The 16,422-nt window shown below is 24.5% G+C and overlaps 2 non-coding genes across 2 annotated transcripts; both read right to left on the bottom strand.

Moving 5' to 3' along the window:
* Positions 1-3,473: 3,473 nt before the first annotated feature.
* On the bottom strand, positions 3,474-3,592 carry LOC123304268. Its single transcript, XR_006536302.1, has one exon. It is a non-coding gene; the product is annotated as a 5S ribosomal RNA (ribosomal RNA).
* A 6,355-nt stretch (positions 3,593-9,947) lies between these two features.
* LOC123304273 lies at positions 9,948-10,066 on the bottom strand. Its single transcript, XR_006536307.1, has one exon. It is a non-coding gene; the product is annotated as a 5S ribosomal RNA (ribosomal RNA).
* Between the last annotated feature and the right edge of the window lie 6,356 nt (positions 10,067-16,422).

Below are 16,422 nucleotides of genomic sequence, written 5' to 3'. Positions count from 1 at the left end.
ATTAAAAGGCCTATGATCGATGTATTATTATTATAAAAATTAATGCAATGTTTTTAATTTATGCTTTCTTTTCAGTTTTCTTTGGTAATAACACTGCTTGAATGTTTGGTAATACACCACCTTGAGCAATTGTTACACCAGATAATAATTTATTTAATTCTTCATCATTACGAATTGCCAATTGTAAATGACGTGGAATGATACGTGTTTTTTTTGTTATCACGGGCAGCATTACCAGCTAACTCGAGAACTTCTGCAGCCAAATATTCCATAACAGCAGCCAAATATACTGGGGCACCAGCACCTACTCGTTCAGCATAATTTCCTTTTCGTAATAATCTGTGAATTCTTCCAACAGGAAATTGTAATCCTGCTCGGCTTGATCTTGACTTTGCCTTTCCCTTTACTTTACCACCTTTACCTCGTCCAGACATAGCGAATAAATTTATTTAATTAATATTTTTTTTTGTAAATATAATCACACAGATGTGTACGTTACGGGGATTGTAACATAAATGTTTAAAATGTTATTTGGGTATTTTAATTTATAATATTTATAAAATATAAAACTTTAAAAATAAACCAATCACCTTATAGTATTATTTTTAGCCAATCAGAGAGTAGTATTCATTTTTATTGTTATATCCATCTTCGCGTATATAATACGCTAGTTGTATACACGACACGCTCATACATATACTGACTGGTGTTCTGTAACTATCTGTGTATATTAATTGTTTGTAACAATGCCACCAAAAACAAGTGGAAAAGCAGCAAAAAAAGCTGGCAAAGCTCAAAAAATATATCAAAGAGTGATAAGAAAAAGAAGAGGAAGCGCAAGGAATCATATGCAATTTACATTTACAAAGTATTAAAACAAGTGCATCCTGATACTGGTATCTCTAGTAAAGCTATGAGTATCATGAACAGTTTTGTTAATGATATTTTTGAACGTATTGCTGCTGAAGCATCACGTTTAGCACATTATAATAAACGTTCAACAATCACAAGTCGGGAAATTCAAACCGCAGTTCGATTATTATTACCTGGTGAATTGGCAAAGCACGCTGTTAGTGAAGGTACTAAAGCTGTTACAAAATATACAAGTTCAAAATAAATAAATCGAAAATATTATTTAATTGATAACATAAAAATACATCAACATATAAAAACGGCTCTCTTTTTAAGAGAGCCATCAAATTTTTTAAATAAGAGTAAATTATTTTTATATATACAAAAAAATAAAATAAACAATTATTAATATCATATTTAATATAAAATTTTATATATTAATAGCTTGAATATATCTATTATTAGTATATCAATATTATTAATTTTAAATATAATAAAGGATATCGCGGAATATATATCGTAAATCAGTGTAATGCAAATGCATTACATTACCTTTATTATTTTCATTTTACATTTACTACTTGTTTATGTACGCTTATAATTATTAGAAAAATATTTTTAATAATTTTAAAAAATAAATGAAATAATAAAAATTTAATAATAAATTATTTATTGAAAGTATAAAAAATGGTATAGCAAAATCTTTATTTTCTTTGATTAAGGCGAAATGTTTTATTAGTTATAAATTCGATAATCTCCTATCGATACTTGTTACTCTTAACTTGTATATATAAAAAATATAATAGTATATTAATTTATAATAAAATTTTTTCAAAAATTCAATAAGTTATTGTAAAATAAAATAGATAATATACAAATTATAATTTATTATTGCAGATATATTACAATAAAAAAAAAAAAAATAAATAAAAATATTTGGTAATGTATGTTATAAACAAAATAATTTGTTGTAAACAAATTATATAATATGTTATATTTATTAACAAATTTATTTACTCTTATATAAATAAAATTAGTGGCTTCCCAAAAAGGAAAGCCTGTTTAAATTTATCGGATGTATTAAATATTCTTTAATAAATTTACTAAATATTTTAAGTAAATTATTATATTTTCTTAACCTCCAAAACCATACAAAGTACGACCTTGTCGTTTTAATGCATATACAACATCCATAGCTGTAACTGTTTTACGTTTTGCGTGTTCAGTATATGTAACAGCATCCCGAATAACATTTTCAAGGAATACTTTAAGTACACCACGTGTTTCTTCATAAATTAAACCAGAGATACGTTTTACTCCACCTCGTCGTGCTAAACGACGAATTGCAGGTTTTGTAATACCTTGGATATTATCACGCAAAACTTTTCTATGACGTTTTGCACCCCCTTTTCCAAGACCCTTTCCACCTTTTCCTCTGCCAGTCATTTTAATAAAAAATTATTTACAATATTTTAACGAACGGATAACACGTGTGTTAACCTCACAAGTATTGTAATGTATGTGAGCGCCGGTACAATTGTGCCTTTTTATATAAAGCATTAAAGATTTTTTAAGCCACGCCTATACAATTTGATTAGTCCATACTCTGATAGCTATCCAATAGGATATGACAACAAAAATTTTGAAATTTCATATAAATATAAATACAACACATTTATTTCGCATTTAAACATTTGACTTTGTAGTATCAAATTGTCGAATATAATTTTTAAAATTGTGTGTTTTTTTTGTAAAAACATTATTATTTGAAAATGGCTAGAACCAAGCAAACTGCACGTAAATCAACTGGTGGTAAAGCACCAAGAAAACAATTAGCAACGAAAGCTGCACGTAAAAGTGCACCAGCAACTGGTGGAGTAAAAAAACCACACAGATATCGTCCTGGTACAGTAGCTTTACGAGAAATTCGTCGTTATCAAAAAAGTACTGAATTGTTAATTCGTAAATTACCATTCCAACGTTTAGTACGTGAAATTGCACAAGATTTTAAAACCGATTTACGTTTCCAAAGTTCAGCTGTTATGGCATTACAAGAAGCTAGTGAAGCCTATTTAGTAGGTTTATTTGAAGATACCAATTTATGCGCAATTCATGCAAAGCGTGTTACAATTATGCCTAAGGATATACAATTGGCAAGACGTATTCGTGGAGAACGTGCATAAGCGTTTTAAATGACAATTTAAAAAAAAAAAAAACAAATAAGAAATATTTTCGGTCCTATATATAGGACCAACATATATTATTAAATAAGAGTATATTATTTTTATTAAAAAATATATATATATATATATATATAAATTATTGAAATAAAATTAAACATTATTAAAATTTTGTTATAATTATAAGCGATTGCTATTTCTAAAAATAAATAAATTTCATAAAATTTATATTATTTTATATTCATTTGAAATATTAAAAAAACTTCTCGCTTTAAAGTAACCATGATATGAGTTATAAATGCAATAAAATTTTATACAAAAAATAATATTTATTTGTTGACGAATAATATAAAAGGTTTACATTTCTAAATAACATATATTTATATATGGTGTGTAAAAAAAAAGAAAAGAAGAAAAATAATTTATATTTTTAATATAAAAAGGCAACCGCACACAGTGTTCCCAAGCGGTCACCCATCCAAGTACTGACTGTGCCCAATGTTGCTTAACTTCGGTGATCGGACGAGAACCGGTGTTTTCAACGTGGTATGGCTGTTGCCAGTAATAAATGAAAATTTTTACAAATATATATTTTTCATAAATATCATTAATATTAAAGTATATTATTAAAATTTTCAATGAAGTAATCAATTTAAATATATACTTATTTATTATACCATATATTTTAAATAAAAATGCAACCGCACACAGTATTCTCAAGTGGCCACCCATCCGTGGTACTGACTGTGGCAAATGTTTCTTAACTATTATTTTATAAAATATTTATACAAAAAATAATTTACTCTTATCAAATATTAATTTGTGGCCTGTATTAAGGCCTATGTTATTTTCATTTTTTAGCAAAAATAATGAAATATTTCAATATATTATTAAAGTAACAGATCATTTCTTTTTTGGTGCTGCTTTTTTAATTTTTGTAGGAGATGATTTGGCAACAGAAGCTTTCTTAGCTTTTGGTGCTTTCGGTTTACGAGCAGGGCTACTTTTGGCAGCGGATTTTGTACTTTTTGCTGGTTTTGCTTTAACTGGTGCTTTTTTTGATGCCGCTGATGATTTTGCAGTAACTTTTTTAGCAGCAGTTGATGATGATGGAGTCGCTTTTTTTGCTTTAGGCTTTTTGGCTGCCAATGATGTAGTTGTGGCTTTCTTTTCTTTTGGTGCCCGTTTACTTTTAGCACTCTTTGCTGAACCTTTTGCTCCACTTTCTTTTTTGGATACTTTTGATTTAGCTGAAGAATTAGATGAAGCGGAAGCAGCCAATTTGAATGAACCAGATGCACCTTTACCTTTAGTTTGTACCAAGGCTCCCTCAGTTACAGCAGCTTTTAAATATTTTTTAATAAATGGTGAAATTTTATCAGAATCCACTTTATAATTTGCAGCTAAATATTTTTTAATTGCTTGTAATGATGAACCACCACGTTCTTTTAAATTTTTAATTGCGTTAACAACCATTTCTGATGTACGTGGATGTGTTGGTTTTGAATGTTGTTTTGTACGTTTAGCACCAGAAGCTGTTGCTTTTTTTGTTGGTGTTGTAGAAGCAGCAGTAACCGCAGTTGCTGCAACAGCTGTAGAATTTTCTTCGGCCATATTTTTTTACTTTATAAAAATAATGTATTTATTATAAATATTTAAATGATAAAATATAATAATTCTATCAAATAAAAAATAAAGGTTTTCAATTATATCATTATTCACAATAATATAAGTCCCTATGTAAGTCAAAGTACCATGTAGAAAACACATAAAAATTAAATAGTATTTCTAATTTACTGTCGTAGTAAACATGATTTATTTTTTCAATTTCTATAATATATAAAATAATAAATTATAAATTTAATAATAATATTTATTTTATAAATTAAAATATATTTAATTTTTTTATTAACAATTATTAATAAACATAGTTTAATATTAATTATTTCAATCATACAAAACAATAATATTTTTAAGGTAAACTTAAAAAGTATATATTTTTATTTTTTATTTAATATCGATTTATTATAAATTATTAGTATATAAATAATTAAAAAATTTAATATATAAATATATATATTATAGTATAAGATTTCATTTTTAGAAAAACTTTTTTTGTCAATAATGAAAACGTATTATTATGAAATGTGTTAATCGAACATTGACAAAATATATTTCATTAGAAAATACTTTTATTTATGCATTAATATCAATAATTAACTATTAAATTAATTTTTTCATAATTATATAAAGAAATTTTATACTGATATAAGTATTTATATATTATAATATTTATTTTAAATATAAAAAAATTTATGACAAAATATATTATTAGAGTATTTGTTGAGATTAATATAAGATTATTTTAAATAAGAATTAATTTATATAATTATTAAAATATTATTAATTTTATGTTATGTAATTTTAATAAAAATAAATAATAATAATAATAAATATACAAATTTTTTAACAATTTAAATTTTATATGATCTAAATAATTTTGTTAAGTACGATATGAGAAATCATTGTAAGCTTCGTTAAGAAACTTTGTAATATAAAATAATAATAATAATATTAAATATATAAATAAATAAAATAAATTTGATATATATTTTTAGTTCATTCTGTGTATAAATCAAAGGATACCGAATAATTGGTAACGGATGCGATATATTATAGTATCGAGTATTAAAACATAATATATAAATTTATCTTGTTATTCAAATTTTTTGTTACTTAACTTATGTATTTAGAAAATTTATAATATTATTTATATAATTGACATAAAATCTTATAAATTGAAATTTTATTAATATGTATCAAAAGAAGAGAGTAACGTATTGATATAATATCAAAGGATACTGATTATTTAAATAACGAATACGTCATATATTGTTTGTGTAACGAAGTTCACTTGGCCATCTAGTTTAAAATAACATTTTCAATAGAAAGTTTATATGCTTTGTTTTTTTTTTTTTTTTAATTATTAAAAAAATAAATTGAAATTTAATTCAATCAAATTTTATAATAATTTTAAAAAAATTTTTCCTTTTAAAAAATATTTTGTGATGTTGTGATAATATGTATTAATACAAGTGCATCCTGATACTTTTATCTCTAGTAAAGGTATGAGTATCATGAACAGTTTTGTTATCTAATGATATTATTTTGATAATATTTTGTGTATATTCTTATAATATTTTGTCTAAATATCATCATAATACAATATTATTTTGATAATATTTTATGAATATTCTTATAATATGTTACCTAAATGTCATCATAATATGATGAATTATTTCCATAATAACATATAAAAAAAGAAAAAAAAAAAAAGAATCATTAATTTATAATTATTTAAATTGATTCTTTAAAAAAATATTATAATATATTATTTATAAAAATAATTTTTACTCTTATTTTAAATAAATTTGTGGCCTTTTATTAAAAGGCCTATGATCGATGTATTATTATTATAAAAATTAATGCAATGTTTTTAATTTATGCTTTCTTTTCAGTTTTCTTTGGTAATAACACTGCTTGAATGTTTGGTAATACACCACCTTGAGCAATTGTTACACCAGATAATAATTTATTTAATTCTTCATCATTACGAATTGCCAATTGTAAATGACGTGGAATGATACGTGTTTTTTTGTTATCACGGGCAGCATTACCAGCTAACTCGAGAACTTCTGCAGCCAAATATTCCATAACAGCAGCCAAATATACTGGGGCACCAGCACCTACTCGTTCAGCATAATTTCCTTTTCGTAATAATCTGTGAATTCTTCCAACAGGAAATTGTAATCCTGCTCGGCTTGATCTTGACTTTGCCTTTCCCTTTACTTTACCACCTTTACCTCGTCCAGACATAGCGAATAAATTTATTTAATTAATATTTTTTTTTGTAAATATAATCACACAGATGTGTACGTTACGGGGATTGTAACATAAATGTTTAAAATGTTATTTGGGTATTTTAATTTATAATATTTATAAAATATAAAACTTTAAAAATAAACCAATCACCTTATAGTATTATTTTTAGCCAATCAGAGAGTAGTATTCATTTTTATTGTTATATCCATCTTCGCGTATATAATACGCTAGTTGTATACACGACACGCTCATACATATACTGACTGGTGTTCTGTAACTATCTGTGTATATTAATTGTTTGTAACAATGCCACCAAAAACAAGTGGAAAAGCAGCAAAAAAAGCTGGCAAAGCTCAAAAAAATATATCAAAGAGTGATAAGAAAAAGAAGAGGAAGCGCAAGGAATCATATGCAATTTACATTTACAAAGTATTAAAACAAGTGCATCCTGATACTGGTATCTCTAGTACAGCTATGAGTATCATGAACAGTTTTGTTAATGATATTTTTGAACGTATTGCTGCTGAAGCATCACGTTTAGCACATTATAATAAACGTTCAACAATCACAAGTCGGGAAATTCAAACCGCAGTTCGATTATTATTACCTGGTGAATTGGCAAAGCACGCTGTTAGTGAAGGTACTAAAGCTGTTACAAAATATACAAGTTCAAAATAAATAAATCGAAAATATTATTTAATTGATAACATAAAAATACATCAACATATAAAAATGGCTCTCTTTTTAAGAGAGCCATCAAATTTTTTAAATAAGAGTAAATTATTTTTATATATACAAAAAAATAAAATAAACAATTATTAATATCATATTTAATATAAAATTTTATATATTAATAGCTTGAATATATCTATTATTAGTATATCAATATTATTAATTTTAAATATAATAAAGGATATCGCGGAATATATATCGTAAATCAATGTAATGCATTTGCATTACATTACCTTTATTATTTTCATTTTACATTTACTACTTGTTTATGTACGCTTATAATTATTAGAAAAATATTTTTAATAATTTTAAAAAATAAATGAAATAATAAAAATTTAATAATAAATTATTTATTGAAAGTATAAAAAATGGTATAGCAAAATCTTTATTTTCTTTGATTAAGGCGAAATGTTTTATTAGTTATAAATTCGATAATCTCCTATCGATACTTGTTACTCTTAACTTGTATATATAAAAAATATAATAGTATATTAATTTATAATAAAATTTTTTCAAAAATTCAATAAGTTATTGTAAAATAAAATAGATAATATACAAATTATAATTTATTATTGCAGATATATTACAATAAAAAAAAAAAAAATAAATAAAAATATTTGGTAATGTATGTTATAAACAAAATAATTTGTTGTAAACAAATTATATAATATGTTATATTTATTAACAAATTTATTTACTCTTATATAAATAAAATTAGTGGCTTCCCAAAAAGGAAAGCCTGTTTAAATTTATCGGATGTATTAAATATTCTTTAATAAATTTACTAAATATTTTAAGTAAATTATTATATTTTCTTAACCTCCAAAACCATACAAAGTACGACCTTGTCGTTTTAATGCATATACAACATCCATAGCTGTAACTGTTTTACGTTTTGCGTGTTCAGTATATGTAACAGCATCCCGAATAACATTTTCAAGGAATACTTTAAGTACACCACGTGTTTCTTCATAAATTAAACCAGAGATACGTTTTACTCCACCTCGTCGTGCTAAACGACGAATTGCAGGTTTTGTAATACCTTGGATATTATCACGCAAAACTTTTCTATGACGTTTTGCACCCCCTTTTCCAAGACCCTTTCCACCTTTTCCTCTGCCAGTCATTTTAATAAAAAATTATTTACAATATTTTAACGAACGGATAACACGTGTGTTAACCTCACAAGTATTGTAATGTATGTGAGCGCCGGTACAATTGTGCCTTTTTATATAAAGCATTAAAGATTTTTTAAGCCACGCCTATACAATTTGATTAGTCCATACTCTGATAGCTATCCAATAGGATATGACAACAAAAATTTTGAAATTTCATATAAATATAAATACAACACATTTATTTCGCATTTAAACATTTGACTTTGTAGTATCAAATTGTCGAATATAATTTTTAAAATTGTGTGTTTTTTTGTAAAAACATTATTATTTGAAAATGGCTAGAACCAAGCAAACTGCACGTAAATCAACTGGTGGTAAAGCACCAAGAAAACAATTAGCAACGAAAGCTGCACGTAAAAGTGCACCAGCAACTGGTGGAGTAAAAAAACCACACAGATATCGTCCTGGTACAGTAGCTTTACGAGAAATTCGTCGTTATCAAAAAAGTACTGAATTGTTAATTCGTAAATTACCATTCCAACGTTTAGTACGTGAAATTGCACAAGATTTTAAAACCGATTTACGTTTCCAAAGTTCAGCTGTTATGGCATTACAAGAAGCTAGTGAAGCCTATTTAGTAGGTTTATTTGAAGATACCAATTTATGCGCAATTCATGCAAAGCGTGTTACAATTATGCCTAAGGATATACAATTGGCAAGACGTATTCGTGGAGAACGTGCATAAGCGTTTTAAATGACAATTTAAAAAAAAAAAAAACAAATAAGAAATATTTTCGGTCCTATATATAGGACCAACATATATTATTAAATAAGAGTATATTATTTTTATTAAAAAATATATATATATATATATATATAAATTATTGAAATAAAATTAAACATTATTAAAATTTTGTTATAATTATAAGCGATTGCTATTTCTAAAAATAAATAAATTTCATAAAATTTATATTATTTTATATTCATTTGAAATATTAAAAAAACTTCTCGCTTTAAAGTAACCATGATATGAGTTATAAATGCAATAAAATTTTATACAAAAAATAATATTTATTTGTTGACGAATAATATAAAAGGTTTACATTTCTAAATAACATATATTTATATATGGTGTGTAAAAAAAAAGAAAAGAAGAAAAATAATTTATATTTTTAATATAAAAAGGCAACCGCACACAGTGTTCCCAAGCGGTCACCCATCCAAGTACTGACTGTGCCCAATGTTGCTTAACTTCGGTGATCGGACGAGAACCGGTGTTTTCAACGTGGTATGGCTGTTGCCAGTAATAAATGAAAATTTTTACAAATATATATTTTTCATAAATATCATTAATATTAAAGTATATTATTAAAATTTTCAATGAAGTAATCAATTTAAATATATACTTATTTATTATACCATATATTTTAAATAAAAATGCAACCGCACACAGTATTCTCAAGTGGCCACCCATCCGTGGTACTGACTGTGGCAAATGTTTCTTAACTATTATTTTATAAAATATTTATACAAAAAATAATTTACTCTTATCAAATATTAATTTGTGGCCTGTATTAAGGCCTATGTTATTTTCATTTTTTAGCAAAAATAATGAAATATTTCAATATATTATTAAAGTAACAGATCATTTCTTTTTTGGTGCTGCTTTTTTAATTTTTGTAGGAGATGATTTGGCAACAGAAGCTTTCTTAGCTTTTGGTGCTTTCGGTTTACGAGCAGGGCTACTTTTGGCAGCGGATTTTGTACTTTTTGCTGGTTTTGCTTTAACTGGTGCTTTTTTTGATGCCGCTGATGATTTTGCAGTAACTTTTTTAGCAGCAGTTGATGATGATGGAGTCGCTTTTTTTGCTTTAGGCTTTTTGGCTGCCAATGATGTAGTTGTGGCTTTCTTTTCTTTTGGTGCCCGTTTACTTTTAGCACTCTTTGCTGAACCTTTTGCTCCACTTTCTTTTTTGGATACTTTTGATTTAGCTGAAGAATTAGATGAAGCGGAAGCAGCCAATTTGAATGAACCAGATGCACCTTTACCTTTAGTTTGTACCAAGGCTCCCTCAGTTACAGCAGCTTTTAAATATTTTTTAATAAATGGTGAAATTTTATCAGAATCCACTTTATAATTTGCAGCTAAATATTTTTTAATTGCTTGTAATGATGAACCACCACGTTCTTTTAAATTTTTAATTGCGTTAACAACCATTTCTGACGTACGTGGATGTGTTGGTTTTGAATGTTGTTTTGTACGTTTAGCACCAGAAGCTGTTGCTTTTTTTGTTGGTGTTGTAGAAGCAGCAGTAACCGCAGTTGCTGCAACAGCTGTAGAATTTTCTTCGGCCATATTTTTTTACTTTATAAAAATAATGTATTTATTATAAATATTTAAATGATAAAATATAATAATTCTATCAAATAAAAAATAAAGGTTTTCAATTATATCATTATTCACAATAATATAAGTCCCTATGTAAGTCAAAGTACCATGTAGAAAACACATAAAAATTAAATAGTATTTCTAATTTACTGTCGTAGTAAACATGATTTATTTTTTCAATTTCTATAATATATAAAATAATAAATTATAAATTTAATAATAATATTTATTTTATAAATTAAAATATATTTAATTTTTTTATTAACAATTATTAATAAACATAGTTTAATATTAATTATTTCAATCATACAAAACAATAATATTTTTAAGGTAAACTTAAAAAGTATATATTTTTATTTTTTATTTAATATCGATTTATTATAAATTATTAGTATATAAATAATTAAAAAATTTAATATATAAATATATATATTATAGTATAAGATTTCATTTTTAGAAAAACTTTTTTTGTCAATAATGAAAACGTATTATTATGAAATGTGTTAATCGAACATTGACAAAATATATTTCATTAGAAAATACTTTTATTTATGCATTAATATCAATAATTAACTATTAAATTAATTTTTTCATAATTATATAAAGAAATTTTATACTGATATAAGTATTTATATATTATAATATTTATTTTAAATATAAAAAAATTTATGACAAAATATATTATTAGAGTATTTGTTGAGATTAATATAAGATTATTTTAAATAAGAATTAATTTATATAATTATTAAAATATTATTAATTTTATGTTATGTAATTTTAATAAAAATAAATAATAATAATAATAAATATACAAATTTTTTAACAATTTAAATTTTATATGATCTAAATAATTTTGTTAAGTACGATATGAGAAATCATTGTAAGCTTCGTTAAGAAACTTTGTAATATAAAATAATAATAATAATATTAAATATATAAATAAATAAAATAAATTTGATATATATTTTTAGTTCATTCTGTGTATAAATCAAAGGATACCGAATAATTGGTAACGGATGCGATATATTATAGTATCGAGTATTAAAACATAATATATAAATTTATCTTGTTATTCAAATTTTTTGTTACTTAACTTATGTATTTAGAAAATTTATAATATTATTTATATAATTGACATAAAATCTTATAAATTGAAATTTTATTAATATGTATCAAAAGAAGAGAGTAACGTATTGATATAATATCAAAGGATACTGATTATTTAAATAACGAATACGTCATATATTGTTTGTGTAACGAAGTTCACTTGGCCATCTAGTTTAAAATAACATTTTCAATAGAAAGTTTATATGCTTTGTTTTTTTTTTTTTTTTAATTATTAAAAAAATAAATTGAAATTTAATTCAATCAAATTTTATAATAATTTTAAAAAAATTTTTCCTTTTAAAAAATATTTTGTGATGTTGTGATAATATGTATTAATACAAGTGCATCCTGATACTTTTATCTCTAGTAAAGGTATGAGTATCATGAACAGTTTTGTTATCTAATGATATTATTTTGATAATATTTTGTGTATATTCTTATAATATTTTGTCTAAATATCATCATAATACAATATTATTTTGATAATATTTTATGAATATTCTTATAATATGTTACCTAAATGTCATCATAATATGATGAATTATTTCCATAATAACATATAAAAAAAGAAAAAAAAAAAAAGAATCATTAATTTATAATTATTTAAATTGATTCTTTAAAAAAATATTATAATATATTATTTATAAAAATAATTTTTACTCTTATTTTAAATAAATTTGTGGCCTTTTATTAAAAGGCCTATGATCGATGTATTATTATTATAAAAATTAATGCAATGTTTTTAATTTATGCTTTCTTTTCAGTTTTCTTTGGTAATAACACTGCTTGAATGTTTGGTAATACACCACCTTGAGCAATTGTTACACCAGATAATAATTTATTTAATTCTTCATCATTACGAATTGCCAATTGTAAATGACGTGGAATGATACGTGTTTTTTTGTTATCACGGGCAGCATTACCAGCTAACTCGAGAACTTCTGCAGCCAAATATTCCATAACAGCAGCCAAATATACTGGGGCACCAGCACCTACTCGTTCAGCATAATTTCCTTTTCGTAATAATCTGTGAATTCTTCCAACAGGAAATTGTAATCCTGCTCGGCTTGATCTTGACTTTGCCTTTCCCTTTACTTTACCATTTTTACCTCGTCCAGACATAGCGAATAAATTTATTTAATTAATATTTTTTTTTGTAAATATAATCACACAGATGTGTACGTTACGGGGATTGTAACATAAATGTTTAAAATGTTATTTGGGTATTTTAATTTATAATATTTATAAAATATAAAACTTTAAAAATAAACCAATCACCTTATAGTATTATTTTTAGCCAATCAGAGAGTAGTATTCATTTTTATTGTTATATCCATCTTCGCGTATATAATACGCTAGTTGTATACACGACACGCTCATACATATACTGACTGGTGTTCTGTAACTATCTGTGTATATTAATTGTTTGTAACAATGCCACCAAAAACAAGTGGAAAAGCAGCAAAAAAAGCTGGCAAAGCTCAAAAAAATATATCAAAGAGTGATAAGAAAAAGAAGAGGAAGCGCAAGGAATCATATGCAATTTACATTTACAAAGTATTAAAACAAGTGCATCCTGATACTGGTATCTCTAGTAAAGCTATGAGTATCATGAACAGTTTTGTTAATGATATTTTTGAACGTATTGCTGCTGAAGCATCACGTTTAGCACATTATAATAAACGTTCAACAATCACAAGTCGGGAAATTCAAACCGCAGTTCGATTATTATTACCTGGTGAATTGGCAAAGCACGCTGTTAGTGAAGGTACTAAAGCTGTTACAAAATATACAAGTTCAAAATAAATAAATCGAAAATATTATTTAATTGATAACATAAAAATACATCAACATATAAAAACGGCTCTCTTTTTAAGAGAGCCATCAAATTTTTTAAATAAGAGTAAATTATTTTTATATATACAAAAAAATAAAATAAACAATTATTAATATCATATTTAATATAAAATTTTATATATTAATAGCTTGAATATATCTATTATTAGTATATCAATATTATTAATTTTAAATATAATAAAGGATATCGCGGAATATATATCGTAAATCAGTGTAATGCAAATGCATTACATTACCTTTATTATTTTCATTTTACATTTACTACTTGTTTATGTACGCTTATAATTATTAGAAAAATATTTTTAATAATTTTAAAAAATAAATGAAATAATAAAAATTTAATAATAAATTATTTATTGAAAGTATAAAAAATGGTATAGCAAAATCTTTATTTTCTTTGATTAAGGCGAAATGTTTTATTAGTTATAAATTCGATAATCTCCTATCGATACTTGTTACTCTTAACTTGTATATATAAAAAATATAATAGTATATTAATTTATAATAAAATTTTTTCAAAAATTCAATAAGTTATTGTAAAATAAAATAGATAATATACAAATTATAATTTATTATTGCAGATATATTACAATAAAAAAAAAAAAAATAAATAAAAATATTTGGTAATGTATGTTATAAACAAAATAATTTGTTGTAAACAAATTATATAATATGTTATATTTATTAACAAATTTATTTACTCTTATATAAATAAAATTAGTGGCTTCCCAAAAAGGAAAGCCTGTTTAAATTTATCGGATGTATTAAATATTCTTTAATAAATTTACTAAATATTTTAAGTAAATTATTATATTTTCTTAACCTCCAAAACCATACAAAGTACGACCTTGTCGTTTTAATGCATATACAACATCCATAGCTGTAACTGTTTTACGTTTTGCGTGTTCAGTATATGTAACAGCATCCCGAATAACATTTTCAAGGAATACTTTAAGTACACCACGTGTTTCTTCATAAATTAAACCAGAGATACGTTTTACTCCACCTCGTCGTGCTAAACGACGAATTGCAGGTTTTGTAATACCTTGGATATTATCACGCAAAACTTTTCTATGACGTTTTGCACCCCCTTTTCCAAGACCCTTTCCACCTTTTCCTCTGCCAGTCATTTTAATAAAAAATTATTTACAATATTTTAACGAACGGATAACACGTGTGTTAACCTCACAAGTATTGTAATGTATGTGAGCGCCGGTACAATTGTGCCTTTTTATATAAAGCATTAAAGATTTTTTAAGCCACGCCTATACAATTTGATTAGTCCATACTCTGATAGCTATCCAATAGGATATGACAACAAAAATTTTGAAATTTCATATAAATATAAATACAACACATTTATTTCGCATTTAAACATTTGACTTTGTAGTATCAAATTGTCGAATATAATTTTTAAAATTGTGTGTTTTTTTGTAAAAACATTATTATTTGAAAATGGCTAGAACCAAGCAAACTGCACGTAAATCAACTGGTGGTAAAGCACCAAGAAAACAATTAGCAACGAAAGCTGCACGTAAAAGTGCACCAGCAACTGGTGGAGTAAAAAAACCACACAGATATCGTCCTGGTACAGTAGCTTTACGAGAAATTCGTCGTTATCAAAAAAGTACTGAATTGTTAATTCGTAAATTACCATTCCAACGTTTAGTACGTGAAATTGCACAAGATTTTAAAACCGATTTACGTTTCCAAAGTTCAGCTGTTATGGCATTACAAGAAGCTAGTGAAGCCTATTTAGTAGGTTTATTTGAAGATACCAATTTATGCGCAATTCATGCAAAGCGTGTTACAATTATGCCTAAGGATATACAATTGGCAAGACGTATTCGTGGAGAACGTGCATAAGCGTTTTAAATGACAATTTAAAAAAAAAAAAAACAAATAAGAAATATTTTCGGTCCTATATATAGGACCAACATATATTATTAAATAAGAGTATATTATTTTTATTAAAAAATATATATATATATATATATATATAAATTATTGAAATAAAATTAAACATTATTAAAATTTTGTTATAATTATAAGCGATTGCTATTTCTAAAAATAAATAAATTTCATAAAATTTATATTATTTTATATTCATTTGAAATATTAAAAAAACTTCTCGCTTTAAAGTAACCATGATATGAGTTATAAATGCAATAAAATTTTATACAAAAAATAATATTTATTTGTTGACGAATAATATAAAAGGTTTACATTTCTAAATAACATATATTTATATATGGTGTGTAAAAAAAAAGAAAAGAAGAAAAATAATTTATATTTTTAATATAAA

The sequence above is a fragment of the Chrysoperla carnea genome (genome assembly GCF_905475395.1).
Source record: "Chrysoperla carnea chromosome X unlocalized genomic scaffold, inChrCarn1.1 SUPER_X_unloc_36, whole genome shotgun sequence".
NCBI classification, from domain to species: domain Eukaryota; kingdom Metazoa; phylum Arthropoda; class Insecta; order Neuroptera; family Chrysopidae; genus Chrysoperla; species Chrysoperla carnea.
The sequence above is the reverse complement of the archived record's forward strand: the minus strand, read 5'-3'. Positions and strand labels throughout refer to the sequence as shown.